A 26,583-nucleotide genomic window follows, 5' to 3' on the forward strand; every position below is an offset into this window, starting at 1 on the left:
CCAGTTCAGATTCCGGGTGTGGACCTACACACTGCTTACAAAGCCATGCTGTGGCAGGCATCCCACATATAAAATAGAGGAAGATGGGCACGGATGTTAACTCAGGGCCAATCTTCCTCAGCAAAAAGAGCAGGATTGGCAGCAGATGTTAGCTCACGGCTAATCTTCCTCAAAAAAAAAAAAAAATTTAGACACAGACCTCACAGCCTGCACAAATTTAAGTCAAAATGGATCACAGACCTCAATGTAAAATGCAAAACTATAAAACTCATAGAAAATAATACAGGAGAAAACCTAGATGAACTTGAGCATGGTGATGACTTCTTAGACACAACACCAAAGGCACAATTCATGAAAGAAATAACTGATAAGCTGGACTTCATTAAAATTAAAAAACTTCTGCTCTATGAAAGGTAATGGCAGGAGAATGAGAAGACAAGCCATAGACAGAGAGAAAATATTTGCAAAAGACACCTCTGTTAAGGACTATTATCCAAAACATACAAGGAACTCTTAAAACTCAACAATAAGAAACCAAACAATCAGATTAAAAAATGGACCAAAGGTCTTAACAGACACCTCACCAAAGAAGAGATACAGATAGCAAGTGAGCATATGAAAAATGTTCCACATCATATGCTATAAGGGAATTGCAAGTTAAAGCAACCCACTAGAATGGCCAAAATCCAAAACACTGACACCACCAAACGCGGGTGAGGATGCGCAGCACCAGGACTCCTGCTCGCTGAGGTGAGAAATGGCACAGCCACTTTGTTAGCTGGATTAGCCGTTTCTTAAAAACCTAAACGTACCCTTTCCACATAATTCAGCAATTGTGTTCCTTGGTATTTATCAAAATGAAATGAAAACTCATGTCCACACACAACTTATGCCCATGCAAACCTGCATACAGATGTCTATAGCAGCTTTATTCATAAGTGCCAAAACTTGGAAGCAATCAAAATGTCTTTCAGCAGGTAAATGGATAAACTGGTACATCCAGACAATGGAATATTATTCAGTGCTAAAAAGAAATGAGCTATCAAGCCATGGAAGAAACGTAAATGCATATTACTAAGTGAAAGAAGCCAATTTCAAAAGGCTACATACTGTTTGATTCCAGTTACATGACATTCTGGAAAAGGCAAAGCTATGGAGACAGTCAAAGATCAGTGGTCGCCGGGAGTTGGGGGAAGGGGACATGAACAGGTGAAGGACAAAGGAATTTTAAGGCAGTGAAACTATTCTGTGTGATACTACAATGGTGGATTCATGTATTACACATTTGAGAAATTCCACAAAATGATTAACACCAAAAGTGTACCCTAATGAAAACTATGGACTTGGGGTGATAATGACGTATCAATGCAGGTTCACTGATTTTAACAAGTATATCATTATGTGATAGGATAGTGGGGGAGGTTGTGCATGTGTGGGGACAGAGTTATATGGGAACTCTGTACTTTACTCTCAATTTTGCTGTGAACCTAAAACTGCTCTAAAATGAAAGTTCATTTATTTAAAAAATGCTTCCCAAAATCGATGTAAGTTTTTCAGTTCTACTCACCCCAAGCCCTATTTATACCATGGTATCTAACATTATAGAGCATTCAGGAACTCATAGAATTTTTTTAGTTTACTCAAAGAAGATCTCTGCGAACACCTAGCTCTACTGTTTGAGTACAGTTCATCTCAGTATCTCTATTACAGAAGTGCATACTTTCTTCAAACAGATGCAGAAACTGCGGCCAGGAGCTGACTGACTTGCTGTAACAGTAGCAGCAGCGGGGGCAGGACTGACACCCTTATCTCCCGGTACTTCCAGAAAACAGAAAAAAATCTGCAAGATTTAAGACAGGCAAAGTAGGTGCTATCTTTAGAAAAAAGGACATAATTCTGAAAATTTGTAAAAAACTTATTTTAATATCAAAAATCAGAACAAGAATTCAATTGGCAAATAAACACAAAGCATAAACCACTAAACAGGCACTGATGGGTTTTTTCTCAACAACAAATAATATCAATGGAATGTGATTTTTTTCCTAAAACAAGTCACAGCCTCATGGGTTACAGTAAAAGGCTTATCTGGACATACAGTACATCTTTTTAAACATTCTTACTAATAAGAAACAAGTGACTGGGATTATATTTTCAGACAAACTTAAAACCTCCTTAAAAGGTGGTTTTTTGGTCATTTTTCCAGGTAGAGCATCCATATCTTTCATCAGGTTAAAAAATAAGGTGTATCAAATGATCCAGAGGGAAGTGCTTTGAGCATTAACGACAGGACCTTGTGGCCAGAGCTATTTCACACCTTTGTTAACAACTAAACAAGAGAATAACAGAATAACTGTCGCGGAATAGCAACTGAGCGAGGTTAACAGAAGCTGGACTAAATTACGTGGCTTACCCATACACAGATACTAAAACATGGTTACAAACTTGAGCAATAAGAGGACAATGCGGGTAGTTAAGGCAGCAAACATTCAACGGTGATCAAGGGCTACTTAATGAATGCAAGTTAGCGATGTTGAAAGTTGACATTTTACTGAGATTAATAGGAATACTAATTAAAGACCAGACTTTTGGCAAAATGACACAGTGAGTTGATGTAAATGGACCTTTTCTTCCACTTCACAGACACAGAAATGCTGGATAAAACATAACAAAAATGCTTTTAAAATATATAGTCAAGCTAAAAAAAAAAAAAAAAGGAAATTCCCAGGTACCTGAAATGAAAGAGAAACCAAAATCAAAGCTGGATCAGCGAGTGGGAATTGAGACCATGGCGGTCCATAAGGGTTTCAAAGTCCAATACAGGCCCTGGGCTTGGAAGAGAAAGCATTAATGCTCACATGGAGCCTGGAAATACAGCTTCAGGGAGGCAGAAGGTGGGGGAGTGGGAACTGAGACCACTGCACAAAGCCCAGAGCCTCAAACAGCAATCCCTCCTTGATAGGCGGTCTGAAAACCTGTCACTGGCTCAGGACAGCAACCAACGTTGCTAATTATCTAGGCCTTGAGTAGGGGAAAAGGCACTCACAAGAAATCTAAAATGTAGGCCTATGCCATACCAGAGGAATAGGATCCAAATCTGTACTCTGTATCATCCAGGAATCCTGAGCTGAGAAATCAGCGAAAAAACTGGTCTTTGACATGCACAGAAAAAACTGGAATACTTCATAATCTAAGACACAGAGACTCACAAAGGGAAAAAGAAAAACACAGAAAAGAGCTCACTATTGCAAACCATACGAGGAAGAGCTGAACGTGAAAGGTGAATCTCTCAACCCTAGCAGGAGGAAGTGAGACAGGGCGTCTTCAAGCAGACAGGGAAACTTCTTAAACAATGCCCCAAAAGCCAAAAAAAAAGAGATGAATTCGACTACAGTCATGCACCGCATAACGATGTTTCTTTCAGTCAACGACGGACTGCATACACGACAGTGGTCCCACAGGTTCAGTAAACATATAGCCCAGGTGTGTAGTAGGCTGTACCATCTAGGTGTGTGTAAGTGCACTCTACAAGTCTGCACAACGACGACACTGCCTAAGGATGCATGACTGTATACTGCTATTAAAGATTTCTGTCAAAAAGCTCTACAGACTTGATTAAGAGACAATGGACAAATGGTAGAACAAGAGAGAACAGTTGCAAAGTTTAAAGGCAATAGAAATTAATATCTAGAACATCTAAGAAATTCCTGCAAATCATGGGGAAAAAATTAAAATCCAAGGGGAAAAAAATGGGCAAATGATATAACTAGGCAATTCAGATAGAAGGAGAGGCTTACTTAATTGGCTAACAAGTAATAGCAGTTGTTATAACAGCAGTAATAGCAGCTAACATTTATTTGATGTCTACTATATTCAGGAAGTGCTTATTATATTCAGGAATATGCTTTATACACATTAACTCATTTTATCCTCAACAATTTGATGAAGCAGATACTGTAATTATCCCCGTTTACTAATAGGGAGACTAAGGCCCAGAGAGGTTAAGTAATTTATCCAAGGTCTCAAAGTAATATGTGGTAGAATATGAATTTGAATCTCGGGTACCACTGGTGAGTATATAAATTGATATAGTTGTTCTGGAAAAACATTCTTGTAATATTTAGCGGAATTTTCTGTGCATATATGCTTTATGACCCAGAAATTATACTCCTGGGTACATATCTTAGAAAAATTTTCATATAGGTCCATAAGGAAACATGGCCATAAAGCTCACTGGGGCATTATTTTTGGTAGCAGGAAGATGACAGGCAATCTAGACGTCCATCACTAAAAGAACGGATGTAAATGTGCAGGATGTATACTATGGAATATAGTACATTAGAAAGAAGCAACAACCAGCTATTCTGACAGAAACATGGATAGATCTTAAATAGTGTGGAGCAAAAAAAAAAAGGCAGCAGAATGAGATCTAGAGAATAATACCATTTATGTAAATTAAAAACACATAATCACAACAATTCTATATATTAGATAAAGCTACATAGGTAGCCAAACACATTTTACCAAACATATTAGAGTAGGTGCCTGGAGGGGTAAGGGAAACGGGAGTAGGGGTTGGAGGCGAGGGAGAAAAATAAAGTCAAACAAGACGGGCCTTGCCCAGAAAGACAAATGCTAGAGCATCACAGATGAGGAGGTTCCCTGCACCACCCCAAAATTACAAAAAATAAAAATAAAAAGTCACAGGAAATGAATCACCACAAAGGAAAGTCGTTAGATGCAGGAATGACACAAATAGCATCCCCAAGAATTGAAAACTGTAAAAATTATAGAATACTATGAAAAATTCTATTAATTAATTGTTTCATTTTAATAAACAGGTAAAACGAAAGGAAGTCATAATTCAAGAAGAAGATAACATAGAAAAAGAATAGGCAGATGTGGGAAAGAAAACCAAAAGAACTTCTAGGAAAAAAAATTAAGTCGCTGAAATTCATCTGTTGATAAATTAAATAGATTAGATACAGCTAAAGAGAAAATTTGTGATTAGGAAGAGATGTCTGAGAAAATTACTCAGACGGTAGCAGAGAGTTAAAAAAACCAGAAATGTGAAAAAGAGGTTGAGGGACATGGAAGACAGAGTGAGAAGGTTGCATGTGCATCTAATAGGTGTTCCAGATAGAGACAATGGAGATCATGTGGGAAAAGCAATTTGAAGATATAATTTCTGAGAATTTTCTAGAATTAAAGACAGATACAAGTCTTCAGAATGAAAACTTCAAATATCAACGACACAGAGAAAAAGAAATTGTCAGCAAACCAAGAGAAAAGATATTACTTAGAAGAGAATGACCACCAGATGATACAGACTTCTCATTAATAACAACAGATGTCAGAAGGAAATGGAGTCAGTTTTCAAATAATAAGGAAAATAAGAATCAACAAAGTATCTATATCCAGGTTGAAATAAAATCATCTTCAAAACAAAGATAAGAAACTCACAGACTGTCACTGAAAGAATTTAAGAAGAAAACTGAACCAGAAAGAAAGGATAGAATGTGAGAAAAAATAGCAAGTAGCATGCAAAGAAATTGCTAACCTATCCACTAGAAAAGTTAAAATCAGAAAGACTGATAACACCAAATGTTGGTGATGATGTGGAGTGACTAGAACCCTCATACATTGCTGGTGGAAGTGTAAATGTTGGTGATGATGTGGCGTGACTAGAACCCTCATACATTGCTGGTGGAAGTGTAAATGTTGGTGATGATGTGGAGTGACTAGAACCTCACACATTGCTGGTGGAAGTGTAAATGTTGGTGATGAAATGGAGTGACTAGAACCTCACACATTGCTGGTGGAAGTGTAAATGTTGGTGATGATGTGGAGTGACTAGAACCTCACACATTGCTGGTGGAAGTGTAAATGTTGGTGATGAAGTGGAGTGACTAGAACCTCACACATTGCTGGTGGAAGTGTAAATGTTGGTGATGAAGTGGAGTGACTAGAACCTCACACATTGCTGGTGGAAGTGTAAATGTTGGTGATGAAGTGGAGTGACTAGAACCTCACACATTGCTGGTGGAAGTGTAAATGTTGGTGATGATGTGGAGTGACTAGAACCTCACACATTGCTGGTGGAAGTGTAAATGTTGGTGATGATGTGGAGTGACTAGAACCTCACACATTGCTGGTGGAAGTGTAAATGGTACAACTACTTGGGAGAACTGTGTGGAGGTTCCCTACAATAAAGAACGAACCGCTGATGCACGCAACAACAATGGATAAACCTTAAAAATATTATGTTAAGTCAAAGAAGCCAGGCACAAAAGAGTACACATAGATGACTCAATTTATAGGAAATAGAAATACGGATGGTCCCTGACTTAAATGTGTCAACTTACGATTTTTCAACTTTATGATGGAGTAAAAGCAATACACGTTCAACAGAAACTGTATGTTGAATTTTGATCATTTCCTGGGCTAGCGATAAGCAGTAGGACCCTCTCTTGTGATGCTGGGCATCGGCAGCGAGCCGCAGCTCCCAGTGAGCCACACGATCACAAGGGTAAACAACTGGTACACTTACAGCCATTCTGTACTCCCACAACCATTCTGGTTTTCACTTTCAGTAAAGTATTCAATAACTTCCATGAGATATTCAACACTTTATTATAAAATAGGCTTTGTGTTAGATGACTTTGCCCAACTGTAGGCTAATGTAACTGTTCTGAGCACAGATAAGGTAGGCTAGGCTATGCTGTGACGTTCAGTGGGTTAGGCGTACAGTATTAAATGCACTTTCAACTTAGAATATTTTCAACTCGTGATGGGTTTATCGACCTAACAGCACCATAACTTGAGGAAGATCTGTGCGGGCAAAACGAATTACAGTGATAAAAATCAGATAATGGTTGTGGAGGCTGTGGGGGGTGGTGTGGGGAAGGGAACACTGGGAAGAGACCCAAGGGAGCTTTCTGGGGGAATGGAAATGTTCCACATCTTATTTTGGGTGGTGGTTAAAGAGTAGCTTTTTGTCAAAACTCTTCGAATAGAACACTTAAACTGTTAATTATAACTTAAACTCAATGTTAATTATATCTCAATAAAAAAGAAATTAAGAAATGGGTTGGTATACCTAAAATGTACTGACTGTTTAAAAATGAGTATGGGAAGTGGGGGTTAAAAACAAAGTAGAATCATGACAGGCATAGTAGTGTGAAACGAGTAAGAGAAAATGCAGCTAAACCAGAGTCAGGAAGGCCTGTAGGAGGAGTCCTCGCACCCTCTCACACACCTCAGTCACTCCAAACAGGAGGACACAGACGCTTGCACCTCAAGAGAAGCACAATTACTTTCCTAGAGAAGGGTGATTTCTCCCTCACCTGGCAAGAGTCCACCCAGTGAGAAACACTGCAGCTCCGACAATGGCAAGACGCTGCCACCTTGCACTGTTACTGTCCCCCAGTGGACTTTGCTTTAGAACAGCCCGTCCCTGCTCCCCCTTTCGCTTTAAAAAAAAGCGAGCCCCTTCCTTTGTTCTCAGGATATGCCTACGGTTTGCCATAGCAAGCACATCCGGAATTGCAATTCTTTTGGCTATTCCAAAATAAACTCGTCTCGAGGGTAAAATAACTGGTGAATTTGCTTTTTCAGTTGACAGCAGCTACCACTTATCGAATGCTTACCATGTGCCAGGCACTGTTCTAAATGCTTTGCCTATAGTAACCCATTTAATCCCTTCAGCAACCGTATGAAGTAGGTACTCTTAGCATCTCCATTCTACAGATAAGAAAACTGTGGCACAGAGAGGTTACATAACTTACTTGGGGTCACACAACTAGTGTGTGCAAGAGCTGGGTTCAAACTCAGGCAGTCTGGCTCTGAGGCCTGTATTCTCAAAAATCCACTGCCTCTCTGAAATAAAAAATCAACAATAACATGGAAGGTGAGAGAAGGGAAACCAGAGTTAGGGTATTCTAAGAGTCAAGAGGATGACAAAAATAATGATTAACTTTAGCCTTTAGTGTCTAAGTGAAGTATGTATGATAGCAGGTAAGGATATAAGGAAATGGAAGCGAAATAAATATTTGCAAACAAGAGGTATAAAAGGGAATAAAGAAACTGTGATTAATCCAATAGCAAGGGGGAATAGGGAAAGAGGAAGGCAAAGAAAGTGTAGTAAATAGAAAACCAGATGGTAGCAATAAGTCCAAATGTATCAGTAATCACAATAAAGTAGATTAAACTCTCTTGTTAAAGGCAGAGAGATTCTCTGATTAGATTTTTCAAAAACCAGCTATACGTTGCTAATAAGAGAATGTGTGGGTATGTTTATACCCTGTTTTAAGTGGACGAGCATGTAGTAAATACTACCTGTGTTAGCTGTTGTTATGACAACCAAGAGAGACTGTGAATCAGCCTCATTAAATAGTTTTGGAACTAGGCATCCGGCATGACAGCTGAAGTATCTGTAAAGAAACAAATTACACAATCTTTGTAGATCACTCTCATGTACAGAATACAGTTATTAAGTAAATCTAATATATAATCATGAGGGATACACTAGTGATTTGGGGGCTACTGAAATGTACTACAGAGGAAAGTTAAACTCTACTTTCCCGATCTCACCACTAAAATGTAAAAGCCTCTAATATGTTTTACTGTGTTTCCTCCTAACCGCCTCTGCAAGGAAGTTAAATGCAGGAGAGAGAATACAGCACTAGATAGAACGTCGTGAAAGTGTGCTTTTCAGAGTTAAGAAACTCCAGCGGCACACTGCATCTTGGAATCTCTAGGTGAAGTGCTGTCGACTCCCGTAGAAAGGCAACGTAAATTATGTTATCAAACACTTACCGAAATTGCTAGGCTCGGGAAAATTGTCAAAAGTCCCAAGGGAAGAACATTTAAGCAACAAAAAAGCACCAGAAAGAGAGATGTTCCTCAAAGGAACAATATGAAAGCCTCAAGAAAAGCCTATACTGATATAGAATAAAGATACTTAGAAAGAAAAAACTTAATTGGCTGAACCAAGTGCTGCATAATGACCCAAAACACCAATGGGAATTCAACACAAAGTGGAAACTAGGCCAGCTTTCTAAAAGGAGCACAAAGAATATTTATTTATTTATTTATTTAAATTTGTATTCCGTCTACTTCCAAAAAGGATTTGCAAGTTTGAGGATTCTTTAAGTTACAAAGAGACAACAGTCGCACATAGGAGAAAAGCTGGAAAACGCAAGTGTGAAAACTAAGTCATAGTAGGAGAGATGGAATCCCTGTCACGAGCAGAGGGCTGTAACAGTGCAGACTCGCAGTCTCGACACACACGGCTTCACTAAATAAAGCGGACGTTGTGAATGCCACAGCTGCTGGCAATGTCCTTAGGAAGGCACTCACTCAGGGGCCTCTGCTGCCACTATTGCAGGGTAAGAAGTTCTCTTCTGTGCCTCAGGTTCTGGACCTGCCATTCCCCAATTTACTGTACTTATTTTCTCATACGTCCTCAGCCAGCAATACACATGTGTCAGCCAATAACTATTTATGTATGGGTCAACTGCCTACTGTTTACTCAGCACATGGCTAGGTGCTGTGTGGGAGCCAAGTGAAATATAAAACAAGACCCTTGTCCACAGGGAGTTTGTAATAAAGTTGACCCAAACTGGAATGATGGAAAACAGAACTCTTAAAAGGACTCAATCCACAAGAGACAAGCAGAGGGAAAGGAAAAAGAGGAGAGAAGGGAAAAAAACAGATTGATCTCAGCGAGTGGAAAGAAAAGGGAAAGGGCTGGAGCTGGTAAATGCAAGTTAGGTACAATTTCAAGAGGCCAGGTGAAGAGGGAGGGAGAACCCAGTTCCAGAAGAGGCATATTTGGCATGTATGCTAGAAATTATGTATGTGCACAGGCAACTGGCACTGCACCTGGCATTGGAAAGGCATCCAATAAGTAGGTGCCATCATCACTGGGCTGGCTATGGTGGGTCTCCAAAAACACCCATGTAAACGCAAGTGTGGAGCACAAGGCTGCTTAGGTTAGGGAGGACAGAAAATGAGCAGAGGAACTTACACCTGCTTTGAGGGAGGAGCTTCCGAAATAGAAACAGCACAATTAAAGCAGAGCTTTGCCAGTGATGGGTGGGATGGACTAAGAGCGAAAAGTGACTAGCAACAGGAAGGAAGAACAGGCATCCTATATACATTGTCTACCAGTAAATAATTGGAGTTCCATGGACCAGAAGTTGGACGCCCCTCTGCCTGGATTTCTGTATTCCAATATCCAAGGGGGAAGACATTCTAACACTTGATTAAGCGTCCTCTACTCTGGTTGGCCTCACAATTCTGCACTCCCATTTGGGCACGTCTATCTCAGGGTCTGAGACATCTCTCTTATGGTCTGGCTCTTAACTACTTAAAGTATTTTTTTTTTCCTGTTGCTAGTGATAATCTCTATCTCCTGAATAAAATCTTTACTTCTGTCTTGATGCCTAGGCTCTGCTGGAACCAGAGAGCTGGAAGGGACCTTGGAGAGCTCTATTCATTGCTTTCAGCAAACAGAAGTTCATTACTTTATCTATCACGTACTCTTGTCGCATGACCAAATGACCTTAGTCCAATCTCTTCCCTTTTTAAGGGAGGAAACTGAGGTCCTGAGAGGCTGAGCTGCTCTTTGATCTGAGTCAGCTTTAACCCTGCGGCTATTTAGTATCTCGCAAACAACCAGAGTCAGGTGAAATAAGAGGCACTCTCAACATAATTAGAGCAAAGATCACACATTCAGAGACAAGAAATGGGGCATTTGCTACACACAAAAAGATGATTTAAAATGTAAGGTATCTAAGGAATCAGCTCAGTTAAAAGAGAACCACCAGCAATTATTTCTGAGAACGCAAGGAGGATTGGTGAGGTTAGAAAAGGGTGACTGTAGCTTTTAGCGGGCCCAGATTTCTCAAGTTCAAAAGCAGCTGTCATTTGGTCTCTCTCTTACACTGAGGGTGTAAAAGGCAGCAATGCATAGTGTAAGGGATGGAGATTTTTGTATTTGACACTCCTGGGTTCATGGTAGTATCTTTTCAGACGTATCGTCATTGTTGTTTCTAATGTTATCACTAACATCACCATTTCATCCCAAATGCTGGTTTCCTACTGTTCCAATCCTTGAGATTTGTTAAAGATACCCAAACATCCTGTGCTTTCCTAAGGTACATTCTTAAGGTACATTTCCTAAGGTACATTCCTAAGGTACACTCTGGTCTTTGAGAAATCCAGGTAGCCAGAACAGATCTGAAGAACTCCAGGACTAAAGATTTGAAAGCAGCCAAATCAGGCATAAAATTCACCTTTGGGGATCTGGGAGGCTGTCTCGTGAGCTCTTCGGTACATACCAAGTGGAACAATGCTGAGATGATAATTCCTTGTTTATGTACTGGGATTCACACCTCAGCATCCCATTTATCCTTGTTTTACAGATGAAGAATAAGGCTCAGAGACGTTAAATGCCTTGTTAAGGGCCACACAGCTAACAAGGGGCAGAACTGAGCCCAGGTCTCAATTCTCAGGCCATGGTTCTTTCCTCTATAATGCAAAGGCCTCACTGGATGCCAAGACTTAGCTACCACTTCTGCAGATAATTCTCCCTTCCAAGAGCTCAGCGGCCACTAAGAAGTATAAGTGTCAACTCTTGGTTACTTAACAAATACACTTAGAGTCTCACCCTGAGGGAACTGGTTAGCGAGCCAACCACATCCACTGCCCCGCTGGCTCAGGAGACCACACTTCTCTCAATTATCAATTTGCATCTCGTGACAGAACTAGCTCTAATGATATCCTGCTCTCTCTTTTCATATTCTATCAAATTACACAAAGGTATTATTTATCAAATAACCACTAATAAGAGCTGCTAATAATTAAGTACCTTACTATGTTTCTAAGCACTTTTTACATGTTACCTCCTTTAATACTAACAACCCAGCAGGATAGTTAAACCCAATCTAAAAATAAGTCCTGATAGTGAAGAGGTTAAGGAAGAGGCCCAAGATCATGGAGCAAATCAGGAGAGAAACAGATTTTAAGCGAGTCTGCCTGAGCCTAAGGCGTCTGCCCTTCTATCCACTGGAACAGTTTCTCAGACTTTAACGTGCATAAGAATCACCTGGGCAGCTTGTCAGAGAAAACATTCTGATCTAGGAGGAGTGGGTGGGGAACGAATTTTGCATTTCTAATAAGCTCCAGGTGATACGGATGCTTTTGGTCCAAGGAACCCTCTGAATAGCTAAGCACAATATGACATTGTTTGTTCTTAAATCACATTTTTTCACACCTAATTGCTATCAAATATGTTTTAAGCAAGCCTTCATCTCTAAAAAGTGACAGGTCATCCTCAAATCCTTCTCTCTTGCACCTGCCCTTGCTCCAGTCAAAAACAAACTCCAGAATAGATGTGGGAATAAAACCTACAAAATGTGGAGGATTCCAATGACCAGGCCTTTAGGTGAATCGCTCTGTGGCCTGGCACCAATCCAAACTCCTTTAGCATGCACGTCAGCAACCTGGGCTTCCAGACCCAGCCTTGCTTCCCTCGCTGCCGTCAAAGTAACTAGGGGTCAAACCGCTCCTCATCCAGAGTGAAGTGGTCACTGAAACTGGGGAAGCCTCGGAAGGGCCCAGGACGGTACAGCCAATCAATAGATGTACGCTGAACTGAATACAGTGACACTATATACGACCTACTGTGACATTTCCTTTCCAGCCACTACACCATCTGTCTTCCCCCACAGAATCAGACAACTCTACAATCTTCCATAGCCTTCTACCCAGACCCTCTGAAAGCCGTATTAAATATCATTTCAAGGACTGTATTCTCTTGCATGGTGTAAAGTCTAAAATTAAGGCTCAGTATTATGTGCTGCCTTGATATCTGGTAAAATCAGGAGGGCCTCAAATGGCCTAACCACATACTCCACACCCACTCGGCCCCCGTGAACAAGGTCCCCTAGCCAAACAATCCTCCTCATCAAAGGGACCGGGTATAGTTCCTGCTTATCCTTGAGCAGTGGGCTGCAGTTCCCTGCCAGCCCCCAGAATTATTCAAACAAGCCAATCACATCCTCCGGCAGAAACCAAGAGGCACCCCACCCTCTTGATACTACAAAGCCAGCCTCCCACAGCTCCTATTTTTTCACTCGGCTCCAGAGTGCAACCCTGTGTGCCTGGCTGTGTCTTCTGGAGCTGTGAGTGCATGTGCCTAATAACCTGCTGTCAATCTCATCTGCCAGTGTCCAACGTTGTGTGTGCAGCCATCCCATAACCCTAGGCTCGGAATCCCTCCCTCATCAATGGAGTGAAGAGGAGGTGATTAAAACATCTTTTTGGCCCATTCCACTGGTCTCAGCTCTTTTTCATATCCTTGAATCTCTTTAGAGCCTTTGGCAAAGTGATCGACTGCTCGATGATGTAATCACATCCAGCACTGTGCTAAGCAGTGTCCATACCCTTTCCTGTTTAATTCCCCTAACACCCCAATGAGGTAGATACTATTACTGTCCCTAACACAGATGAGGAAACTAATGTCCAACAAGGTTATGCTACGTGCCCCAGACCACAGCTCCTAAGCTTGAGCAGAGCTCAAAAGCAGATCTGCCTGGCTCCCTGTTCTTAATGACTACCTTAGTCTTGACAGGATTTCTGAGCTCAGTGCTATCATTCCTCAACCTCTCTCACAGACACAGATGTGCTGCTGGATGGCCTGACAGGTGCACCTGCATTTGTGGGGCCTTGTTTCTCCTGCTGGTCTCTGCTGAACAATGGATGGAGATGCACATCTGGGAAAGAGCACTGTTGGAACAGGCCCGCCGACGGGCTGGCTGCCAAGAGACTTCCCTTGATGGCTTGAACTTAATTTACCAAAGGTCGAGTCTGGTTGTCAACCTTGCAGATACAAACACTCTGTCCTGTAAAAGTCCCGCAGTTAATTTGACTTAGGGAGGTTGGATAACACTGTCTAAACTCAAAAGAGAAGAAATATAAGTCAGAAAGTCAATTTATTAGTTCACTCATTAGTGAAATATGCCTACTCTTTGCAGTTATCTGTGAAAAAATTCAAGTGGCAAGATCGAGTATCATCAGAAAGGCTTTTAGGAATCAGAAGACACTGTGTGCTACCAACATTCAGTGGAAGACTGTGCATCTGTCTCTGCCATGGAAGGAAATGCCTGGCCCCGGAATGGGGGCAGGTAGAGTCTGAGGGTCAATGTACACTGCACGGGCACTGCCAACCAACAATCATCTTGTCCCATCCTTCGCCGAGTTCCTGGACTCTTCTCTGGCTCGGTCTCTCTTTTGACATAGTTGCACTCAGCTTTGTCTTTGAGGTAACCTTGTGCGGGTATCTAATAGCACTGACTGTGTGCTAATTTTTTAGTCACTCTCAGAATACAAGGTGCGCCCTCCTGTTGCCCCCGCCCACAAGCTTTCCTTTCGGTGCTCCAAACATCTATCTACAGCAGATCAGAACCACTCCTCCTTCAAGGAGCCTAAGCCTAGTGAAGGTCTCATCCCACTTCAAACTTACCCACCTTCTAACTTCCATCTGGGCCATCTACCCAACACTGGCTACACCCAATCCAGTCCTCACCCCCTTTCCTTCTGTTCCCTCGCTCTCTCCTTCCTCCCATGTCCTGCTTTCACCTGTCACTCTGCCTTCCTTCAGGACACTCTGCCACAAATCACTAACTAAAACTTTAAAAAATTATTTACCAATACCAAACACACATTAAATGATTTTTTTGTTGTTGAGGAAGATTTGCCCTGAGCTAACATCTGTTGCCAACGTTCCCCTTTTTGCATGTGACTCGCCTCCACCGCATGGCTGACAAGCAGTGTAGGTCCACACCAGGAACTGAGCCCGGGCTGCTGAAGCAGAGCGTGCCGAACTTAACCACTAGGCTACCGGGCTGGCCCCGTGAAATGATTCTTGATCAGAAGGATAATAACAGTCAGAGAATTCTGCAACTAGAATTATCCTTAGAGACTGTGTAATTCAGCCCTATCATTTTACAAATGAAGAAATTGATAGAAATTAAGTGACCCGCCAAGTCATGCATCTAGGTAATAGTAGGGCCAGATCCAGGACCCAGATTTCTGGGCTTTTAAGCTAGTATCTGAACCAAAAAACCAAACTCCTAAGTATACACAACAGGCCCCCAGTGGCGGCGGCTTCCTATACGTCTCATAGACTGGGAGCCAGTAGCACCAGATGTGTTACACAGCACATTCACTGTTTTTTTCTTCGAATGTTACTTTAATATCAACCATTGGTAGCTCTTTCAATGAGAAAATCATTATCCTCAAGCCATAAAACTGCCCAAACATATCTCAGGGAATACAAAATTGCAAATTTCCCAATCCATTGTCATAGGGACAACTGTAAGGTGGATTTATGATTTCAAAAAATACAAAACAAAACTTTCTTTAAGTGACTATGATATTTAAAAGATAATACATTAATGACAGCCAGCCCTGATGGACTAGTGGTTAAAGTTCAGTGCACTTTGCTTTGGGTGCCCAGGTTCATTTCCTGGTCATGGAACCACACCACTCGTCTGTCAGTTGCCATGCTGTGGCGGCACCCCACACAGAAGAACTAGAAGGACCTACAACTAAAATATACAACTGCGTCCTGGGGCTTTGGGGACGGGGAAAAAAAGAGAGAGAGGTAGATTGGCAACAGATGTTAGCTCAGAGCAAATCTTTAAAAAAAAAAGTAATACATTAATGGATACTTAGCTGAGCTGAGGATGAAGAAGGCCTTTCTCTGCATGATGGAAACAGAAGAAAATCCCAAATGATCAACAGATTTGACTACATAAAAACATAAACTTCCCAAAAAAACCATCAATAAAAAGATAAATGATAAACCAGCGAAAATGTCATATGAAGAGAAAAATAAGTAGTTAATATTAGAATAGAAACATCATACAAATCAATAAGGAAAATATTAACATTTAAATTTCTTTAAATGAACAAAAAGAAACATAATTTGCAAAAGAAATAAGTCAATAAACTGATTAAAACAAGTTCACTCTCATGAATAAATAAAGAAACACAAATTTACACATAAGTACTATTTGGAGGCAATCAAACTGGAAAAGTTTTGCGATGATCATATGTAACTGGAAAGCAGTGGTTTCAGACCATGGCCCCTGACTCGGCCGACTTCGGTTTGAAGCCTAACTGGAACGCTTACTCAGTGACCTGACACAAGTCACTTTAATCGCTGTGAGTCTTAACGTCTTTACAGTTTTGATGTGAAGATGAAATGAGATCATGCATCTGAACTGTTTGAGCAAAGTGCCTGTCAACAGTAAACGCTCAGTAAGTGATAGCTGCTATTATTATAAAAGTATTACTCGCATTAATAATGCAGGGAAGAGAGCAGTGAGACAGGGGCCCACTCAGCGCCTATGGAAGTATGAACTGGTGACATCTCTCAGGGAAGTAAGAGAGTAAGTAATCTGCTCACCCAGAACTGTAACAAATGTCCTTGGAGAGACATGAGAATTCTGCGGCAGGGGCTGTACTTTACGTGCACTGTTCAAATGTTTTACCAGAATATGTTTACATGTCAGTTGTATAGTTACAAATTAATAAAAAAGAACGAGAAGCCTATTATAGAGGAAAAACAATTTTTTTAAATGCTTATACCTTTAGAACCACTTCTAGGAATCTATCTATACAGAAATAATTAGAGATATAATGAAATATTTATGTACACCGTATTCAGAGCAATAACATTAATGGTAAAAAACTGGCAATTGAGATGTACAATATGAGATTTTTAGGTAAATATGGTATGTAGCTATATTATGCAGCCATTAAAAATTAGGCTCTCTTTATGATACCTATAGCACAAGTAATCAAAGAAAAAATAAACTGGACTTCATCAAATTTAAAAACTTTTGTGTATCAAAGGGCACTATCATAAAAGTAAAAAGACCACCCACAGAATGGGAACATTCTCAAATCATATATCTGATAAGGGTCTAGTATCCATAATATATAAATACAGTATATCAGAATATTGTATCCAGAACTCTTTACAACTCAACAGTAGAAGGACAAATAAGCCAATTAAAAAATGGACAAAGGATCTGAATAGATGTTTCTCCAAAAAAGATACACAAAATGGCAAATAAGCACATGAAAGGATGTTCAACATCAGTAGTCATTAGGTAAATGCAGGTCAAAACCACAATGATATTGGGGCCGGCCCCGTGGCCTAGTGGTTAAGTTCAGCATGCTCCACTCTGCTAGCCTGGGTTCAGTTCCCGGGTGTGGACCTACACCACTTGTTGGCAGCCATGCTGTTGTGGTGACCCACATACACAGTGGAGGAAGACCGGCCCAGATGTTAGCTCAGCAAATCTTCCTCAGCAAAAAAAGAAAACAACAAAAAAAAACATGATGAGATACCACTCCACACCCACTAGGGATGCTATAATAAAACAAACAAACACAGAAAAAACAAGTGTTGCTAAGGATGTAGAGAAATTGGAACCCTCATACATTGCCCGTGGAGATGTAAAATGGTGCAGCCACTGAAGAAAAGAGTTTGGTGGTTCCTCAAAAAGATAGACATAAAGATACCATATGACCCAGCAATTCCACTCCTAGGTATATACCTAAGAGAAATGAAAACACATGTTCACACAAAAACTTGCACACTAATATTCACTGGAGCATTATACGTAACAGCCAAAAAATAGAAACAACCCAAATGTCCACCAACTCAAGGGACAAACAAAATGTTGTATATCCGCACAATGGAATACTATTCAGCTATAAAAAAGAAACAGACTACATGGGCCAGCCCAGTGGCACAGCAGTTAAGTTCACACATTCCGCTTCGGCAGCCCGGAGTTTACTGGTTCAGATCCCAGCCACAGACCTACACACCACCTGTCGAGCCATGCTGTGGCAGGCATCCCACATATAAAGTAGAGGAGGATGGGGATGGATGTTAGCTCAGGGCCAGTCTTCCTCAGCAAAAAAAGAGGATTGGTGGCAGATGTTAGCTCAGGGCTAATCTTCCTCAAAAAAAAAAAAAAAAAAAAGACTACAGATACGTGATATAACATGGGTAAACGTTGAAAGCATTATGCTAAGTGAAAGAAGCCAGACACAAAAGGCCATGTAGTGTATGATTCCATTTATATGAAATGTCCAAAATAGGCAAATCCATGGAGACAGAAAGTAGATTAGTGGTTACCAGAAGCTGGGAGGAGGGGGGATTGGGGAGTGAATGCTACTGGATATGGGGGGTTTTTTTGGAGTGATGAAAATGTTCTAGAATTAGATAGTGGTGATAGTTACACAGACTTTTGAATTGTACACTTTAAAACAGTAAATTGTATGGTATGTGAATTATATCTAAATAAACTTTTTTTTTGAGGAAGACTAGCCCTGAGGTAACATCTGCCACGAATCCTCTACTTTTTCTTTCCTGAGGAAGACTGGCCCTGAGCTAACATCCGTGCCCATGTTCCTCTACTTTATATGTGGGACCCCTGCCACAGCATGGCTTGCCAAGCGGTGCGCATGTCTGCACCCAGGATCTGAACTGGCGAACCCCAGGCCGCCAAAGCTGAATGTGCAAACTTAACCACTGTGCCACCGGGCTGGCCTAAATAAATTTTTTTAATTAGGCTCTTAAAGATTTTTAATAACATGGGGAAATGCTCTCAATGTACTAAAAGGGAAAAAACCAGCACGCAATCATATATATAATTCCAATTGGGTTTAGAAATATAAGTACATGCATATACACATTTGCATTAAAAAAGACAAAATATGGGGCTGGCCCTGTGGCTGAGTGGTTAAGTTCACGCACTCCACTGCAGGCGGCCCAGTGTTTTGTTGGTATGAATCCTGGGCGCGGACATGGCACTGCTCATCAAACCATGCTGAGGCAGCATCCCACATGCCACAACTAGAAGGACCCACAATGAAGAATATACAACTATGTACTGGGGGGCTTTGGGGAGAAAAAGGAAAAAAAATAAAAATCTTTATTTAAAAAAAAGACAAAATACATCAAAATGCTAAAAGTGGTTATCCCTAGGTAGTGTCATTATGGAGGACTTATTTTCTACTTCATACCTTTCAAAATTTTCTCTAGTAAACATTCATTATTTTTATAATCAGGAAATTTAAAAATAGAAACCCAGGTAGGTCTATCTGGCTTCAAAGCTAGTGTCATTTCCAATATACTATTCACTCATTAAACATTTATTTAGCTCCTACTATGCACCAAGCAGAGTTAAATAAGATAGAATCTCTGCCCACAGGAATTCACGTAAGTCTCGGGTGGGTCTGAACCTGAGTCATGGCCTGGGAAGCGGAAGAGGAGTCCATGTGCTCTTTAAATTACATGCAGTGTCGCCCAACTGCACACTGCCAGGGGAGAGGGCCCACAGCTGTCATGAGCAGCAGCGTAACTTAATGGCTAAAGGCTGGAGGTGGAGCCAGACTACCTGGGTGTGAAGCTGGAACGTCCAGTTACTAACTGCGTGACCTTGGGAAAATCCCCTAACCTGCACGGGGTGCAGCTCCCTCATCTACAGAACAGGGGCAATAATAGTACCTCTCTCGCTGGGTTGTTGGAGGATTAAATGAGTAACACACCTAAAGCACCAGCTCTCCATGCTGGAGACAGAAAGTGCTCAATAAATTAATCACCTGCCAGCCGCTATCGTTATCACCATCATCATCACTACCACCACCTCGCCACCAGATTCTCACGGAGGCAGACACAGCAGGTCAAGGACCACTAGAAAGGTTGTTTTCCACATCTCAAAAGTGGCAGCTAGCATCGGATTCCTGTAAGAACCATTACATTCAACTAATTTCTTTTTCCAGATTTCTGAACTTCTAATGAAACTTCTTTTGAGGCGATCTACAAAATACAATGAGGCAAAACATCAAAATGTTCGGCATAACGAACTGCTTGTGTCCTCTTATCTTCTGCCTAATTCACAGAAATGAGCGACTTTTCAAGGCTATGGTAACGGAAGGAGGCTCTGAGAGACTTATCTGCCTGATCCAGCGGCTCCTCCAAGATGACTCTCCACAGGCCAGACCCCAATCTCCTGAGCAACCCACTCGTCCAATGAGCGGGGATGGTGCCTGCGTTACACCTAACGCCGACTCTTCAATGGGCAGTCAAGAGTCTCCAGGAGCAATCAGCACTTCAGTGCTTTCACATCCACCTCTCCGGCGCTAAAAAAGCCCCTTGGCTTTGTCACTGGCACTGACAGGCATTTTGCTCTGACCTGACAACACAGATGAGCTCCAGGTTTTCACCAGCTTGATCACGAGAATACACTTTTCTTCAGCAGGGAATAAATATGGACCACACAGTAACACAGCACCAAATTCCAAATTCGAAGATAACCGCCTAAAGTAAAATTTAAAGGGCTCAGGCAACTAAAGAACATCAGACCAGGCCTGTGACCCCAGAGGCTGTGTGCTCAAGAGTCAAGCTTTGGGGCACAGGTTCTAGAGACAACCAGCCCCGGGGGGGGAATCGCAGCTCTGCCCCTCCCAGCTGGATGACTTTGGCAAGTTGCTGCACTCTCTGGACCTGTTTCCTCGCACGTAAACACGTAAAATGGGGCTAATGTTAGTGCTGAATCTCATGGGGTAGTTGTAAGTATTAATAAGCCACTATCTGTAAATGAGTCAATACACATAAGGACATTTCCTGTAACACTGTAAACACTCATTAAATGTTGAAAGAAAGCATAAAATATACCTGCCAAAATACTTGTTTTTACAGTTCTTAGGTTTGCTGATCAGTTCACAGATGTACTTTTTTTTAATCACGCTGCCTCATCACTTATATAAGTTATATATGTATCTCCTATATATGTCAAATATTGTATAATTCTTTTAAAAAGAAAAAAACTTACAGACAACCACATTGCTAGTTTCCTACAGCTGGTCTGGGATGGGAGTCAGCCGGGAAATGGAGAGAACATGGGGAGGGTGAGGCCTCTCATAACAGAGTGCGCGGCCGTAATCTGAGAGACGTCACACAAAGCCTTAAACTCACTAAAAATTAAGAGGAGGTACAAAGAACCTCCGAAGTCACACGGTCCAATTTCCTCGGTTGTAGGCGAAGAAACTGAGGCCTTGAGAAGTGGTTTAAAATCTTCCAGTTCACTAACGACAGAAATCAGAGTCTTCCTGTTACCTACGTCTTAGATTTATACCTTAAGTGGAAGGCAACGAGGAAGACATTTTCGAAAGGGGAAAAAGAAAGAAGGGTTTGGAAGGGTTATGGTAGCGACCTAACAACAAAAGCCGACACTGATGGAGATTCATCGTATCCCAGGCACTGTGTCAAGCTCTTTGCATGGGTGGCCTTATATAATTTTTGCAAAACCTGTGAGGTGGTTCCTATTATTAACTCCGCTTTCAACTGAGAAAGTGGAGACCTAGAGAGATTAAATGACTTGCCCCAGTCACAAAGCCAGTGAGGGGCAGAGTCAGTAAATGAGCCCAGGCTGTCTGACTCCAGAGCCAGAACCTATGCCACCGGACACTGCCCAAGCTTGGGGATTTGAAAAGCACTGAAGCTCTTGATCCCTGAGGCTTTCTCCTACTTTTTTGGTAACTTCTCTGTTCAGAGGCACTGCTAAGATACACAGCAAATAAAGTGGTTTTTAAGTAAGAGCAGATGACATTTATTTAGAGCCCACTGACTTTCTGCTATGTAAGGTACCACACACAAATTACTCTGGCCCCCACTTGTCTAAGGCCCTACAGCCGGTAATAGTGCCGCTGGGGGACAGGGCTCCAGGTCCCCGTTTTCCAGCCTCGTCAGTGGACAGTTTATGCTTGTCCATCCAGCAGATTTTTGCTGAACTCAGCCAAATGCCCTTAACTGAGGTCTGGTACTACAGAGAGAAGAAATTCAGCAAAACCCTCCTCTCAAGGAGCTTACGGCACAGCTGGGAAGAGGCCACTTTCAGCTTAAAAATCCTTCTTTTCTTATCCCTTTGCAGTTAAGTAGCAGAAGCACTGAAGAGACTATGGACCCCCAACTCCCTGCAGTATTACGCAGATCGTCCAGCCGTGAGCACACCTCTGTGTGCTGGTCATGGATGAACTCCGTTCTCCTCTCCTCCTAGTGCCGTAAGCTTTTTCTTTTGTCTTTGAGGAAGCGGGAAATATCTTCCTCTCCATCTTTCTCTCATCCATCAACAGGCAGTATGACAAGAGGTTAACTTAAGGAGCTAACAAAAAAAATGCAAAAGAGGCTAACTTCTCTATTGCCTCTAACTTTAGGAAAGAGCCTACGGGACTCCAGAGTATTTGCTCAAAAATGTTCAAAGAAGACATGGAAAATTTCATCCTCAACTTTTTGCTGCCCAGGAAAAAAATCCAGAACTCTAGGGGCCAATTATTCTGCTGTCTTGGACCTTGACCTTAGACAGTCTCCCTCTGGTCTGAATCTGACTGGAACTGAGGGCAGCTGACAGCGGAGTGCTAGCTATAAGAGCAGCTTGTGTCTAAGGTGGTCAAATTTAATCACTGCCAGGGCTTCAGCACATCATTCAGAAGTTATAGTACCACACCAAACTCTGGGCTAAATGTGTACGAGCTGCAAGTTTCGCTGTCATTTAAACTTATCAGTTCCTACTCTGTTCCTGAAGTCATGCTAGGAACTAGGTACTCAAAACAGTGGCAGGTCTTTAAAAATCAACTAATATCAGATTGCTCTAATAAAACTAGGCAAAGAGAAGGGAAGGCGTGAGTAGAGCCTATAAGCAGTAAAGAGGGAGAGAATGGAGGGCTTAGGGGTTGCCAACAGTAGAACTGAGAGAAATATTTGTGATGGACTTAGAAGGGAAGACCAACATACCACCAGCTGGAGTTTAGAAGAGTGACTCTTGACCATCTCCTGCTTCTGCTTTTCTCTGGTCACTTGGAGTTTAAAATTTGAAAAATAACCTTAACAAAGAGCTAAAAAGAGCTGCGTTCTAAACGTTAGATTAGCTTTGCAACCCTGAGTTACATAACCTTTCAAAACCTGTTTTCTCAAGTGTGAAATGGAGTTAACATGTATATAGGAGCTCATAATGTTATGCCTACTTTTATATGTTTGAAATTTCCACAATAATTTTTTAAAGGGGGCTAACAGTACCTATTACTTTAGTTGCTGTGAGGATTACACCCAAAGAAAATGCTTAGTAGAGTGCTTGGCACCTTGTAGGTGTTCAATAAATGGTAACTATCATTATCAACATGGTGTTTTTTACAGTTCTGGGATGGGAGTAAGGAGGAGAACAAAACATCATGAGCCAGTGAATTAACGGCTGCAGACCGCAGACTTAGGAACATCTGGGCGTCTGGACAAGGACAACCTTTCCAAACACAGGTCTTAAGGGGTTCTCACTCTTTCATCCACTTTGTTTTCCCCTTACTGCTTTATTCATTCCATTTGACAAATGCGTGCTGACAGCCCACCGTGTGTAGGTACTGAGAATGGGAAATATAACAGGGTTTTGAGGGGACAATATAACAGGACGGGCTTTTGGAGGAGGGTATATATGAACCATCCAAAATGATATGCAAAAAGTTTTGAGTATACAGACTATATAAAGAAGGATGTATACAACTTCTCTGAGAAGTTTTAGAGGGATTCTAAAAGAAATTATTTATTTTTTTAAAAAGTTAAGAATGGGGCCAACTCCATGGCCTAGTGGTTCAGTTTGGTGCCCTCCACTTTGGCGGCCTGGGTTCAGTTCCCGGGTGCAGACCTACACCACTCATCGGCAGCCATGTTGCGCTGGCGACCCACATACAAAATACAGGAAGACTGGCAGAGATGTCAGCTTAGGGCTAATCTTCCTCAAGCATAAAAACAAAGGAAAAACAAAGATAAGAATGAAATCTAATAAGCAGAACAGAAGGATACAAAATTTATATAAGGAAAAGCATAAAACTCTCCTGAAAAATCACAAAAGTAGCCTTGCACAAATGGAAAGACAAACCATCATCTTGGATAGGAAGACTCAAAATCATAAAGACATCATTTCTCCCTAAACTAATTTATAAATTTAACATAATCTCAATAAAAATACCATCAAGTTGTTTCATCTTGAGATTACACAAACTGATTACAAAGTTCATATGGCAGAATAAACAAGGAAAAACTGGCAGGAAAACCCTGAAAAAAGAGCAATATGGAAAAACTGGCGCTTCCAGATATTAAAACAAATTATAAAACATCTAAAATTAAGATGGTTTTGTAACGGCATATGAACTGACAATCAAACCAATGGAACAAAACAGAAAATCCAATAAGAAACCCAAATCAACAGAAGAGTTTAGTAACCAATAAAGACAGCATCTCACATCAGTGGAGAAAAGATAATAGCTTTTAATAAGTAGTGTTGGGACACCTGGCTGGCCAATGGGAAAAAGATAAAATTGGATTCTTCCTCAAACCAAATGCCAAGATAAATTCCAAATGGATCAGAGTATTAGAGGTTTAAAAAAAATAGTGAAATCATATATGATTCTAGAAGAAAACATTAATTCCTCATAAATTAAGAATGGGGCCAACTTCTTAACTTTGACTTAAAATCTAAAGCAATATACTATAAGACTGATAAATAGGACTACATAAAGATGTAAAACTTTTGTACAGCAATAAAACAACACATGTAAAGTCAGGCATATGACAAATTGGAAAAAATACTTTTGCAACTTAAAATACCACAGACATTGGGCAGATATCCTGTATCTCATAAAAGGAGAAAACAAATTTAAACCATACTGAAATATTATTTCTTACCTAACAAATTGACAAAACCCCAAAATTCAAGAGAAATAGAGAAGAGGGGTCAGGTATGAAATAAAAACTTCTGTGAATGTACTTTGATGGATAGTTTTGATTTTGAAACCATGTAAATAGTTTTCATAGTTAAAAAACAAGATTAGGGGCCAGCCCTGTGGCCAAGTGGTTAAGTTCACACACTCCACTTCAGCGGCCCAGGGTTTCACTGGTTTGGATCCTGGGTGCAGACACGGCACTGCTCATCAGGCCATGTTGAGGCGGTGTCCCACATGCCACAACTAGAAGGACACACAACTAAAAAAATACACAACTATATACAGGGGAGGATTTGGGGAGAAAAAGTAGGAAAAAAATCAGATTTTTTTTTTTTTGCACAGAAATATTCAGCTTGAGCTAACGTCTGTTGCCAATCTTCCTCTCTTCCCCCTCCCCAGAGCCCCAGTGCATAGTTGTACACTCTAGTTGTAAGTCCTTCTAATTCTTCTGTGTGAGCCGCCACCACAGCATGGCAACTGACAGATGAGTGGTGTGGTTCTGTGCCCAGGAACCAACCTGGCTGCCAAAGTAGCGCATGCCGAACTTTAACCACTAGGCCATCAGGGCTGGCTCCAAAGTTAGAGCTTTAAAAGTAATTCTTAAAGTTTAAAACAAATGAGCCTAACTGTTTATCAAGTTTATCAAGTTGGTGACATAATCACACAGAGAAAATAATTACATCAAGTGACTTTAGGGCAGTATTTGACTATACATCTCAGGTAGCATATATTCTAAGGACAAAAGGAACCACAAAGAAAACTAAAGCATTCAGTAATCCAATGGTCAGCGTAGATAACAGCGTTGCTCCATGCTAATAGCATGGCCAGAGAAATCTAAGGAGAGGGAGCAGCCTGAAAGCCCCAGTGTGCCCACTTATCTGGGAAGGATGACGTTCCCGTGGCCCAGTGAGCGTTAATGACTGGCGCTCAAGTAGAAGGGTGAGAGGGAAGCGGAGAGGGTGCTAAGAGATGAGGCTGGAGACAGGCACAGCCAGAGCCTGAGAGCAGCACATGCCAAGCCAAGGAACTGCCCCATCGCGCGGGCAAGCAAGCAGCCTGCAGTTTTAAGTGTGGAGGCACATGCTGTGCTTTATAAAGATATGGCAACAGTGTACAAAACAGACTGGAGACGAGCCAAACTGGAAGCCCCGCTGGCGAGCTAGAAGGCTATTGCAGTAATCCAGGACAAGAGGTTATACCAGCTTTAACCAAGAAGAGGGGACATCAACAGCTTGCAGCCTAAATAAACATGTGCCATTGGTGGGGGGAAGGTGGAAGGTGGGTGGTGGCTTGACAGAAGGGGAAGAACAGGGGATGACTCCCAGGATTCTGCCTTTGGCGACTCTGTGGAGCCATCCACTGAGACCAGGAACCCAAGAGAAGTACCAGATGGAAGAGAAATGGCAGGCTCGCTGCGGCCAGAGCCCCTGACACGGTCTTTGAGAGCAGGTTCGGACAAGGAGCTAAAGGCGTCAAGGAGGAAGACCCAACAGTCAGGCCAGTCCTAGAAGGCTGAGAAACAGATGAGACAGAGGTAGATTACCCCTCCTAAAACTTTCTCAAAGTCAGAAAAAGAATCACATTACTGTTCGCTTTTTTTTAAATATTTTTTTTAAAAACCTGCAAGTAACCAATATTTGCAGCCTCAAAGGCAATTATTTACACTTGTAACCCTTTGTTTCTCATCTCCCTCAACTTTCGTGGGCCCTTTTCTTCATAAAATAT

At 41.4% G+C, this 26,583-nt stretch overlaps 1 protein-coding gene across 2 annotated transcripts in view; it reads right to left on the reverse strand.

Annotated features, from left to right (window-relative positions):
- ZBTB40 (zinc finger and BTB domain containing 40) overlaps window positions 1–26,583 on the reverse strand; it is a 77,477-nt gene that overhangs the window by 45,467 nt on the left and 5,427 nt on the right. Inside the window, exons 2-3 of one of the 2 annotated variants that reach the window (XM_070510734.1) lie at window positions 8,335–8,429; window positions 7,785–7,875 (exon numbers count right to left, since the gene is read on the reverse strand). The exons of the other annotated variant lie outside the window; for it this stretch is intronic. The gene's annotated coding sequence lies outside the window, so the exon portion shown is untranslated. The remainder of the gene's footprint in view (window positions 1–7,784; window positions 7,876–8,334; window positions 8,430–26,583) is intronic. 2 annotated transcript variants of the gene reach the window in all.

Source organism: Equus asinus, chromosome 5 (assembly GCF_041296235.1).
Source record: "Equus asinus isolate D_3611 breed Donkey chromosome 5, EquAss-T2T_v2, whole genome shotgun sequence".
Taxonomy (NCBI): domain Eukaryota; kingdom Metazoa; phylum Chordata; class Mammalia; order Perissodactyla; family Equidae; genus Equus; species Equus asinus.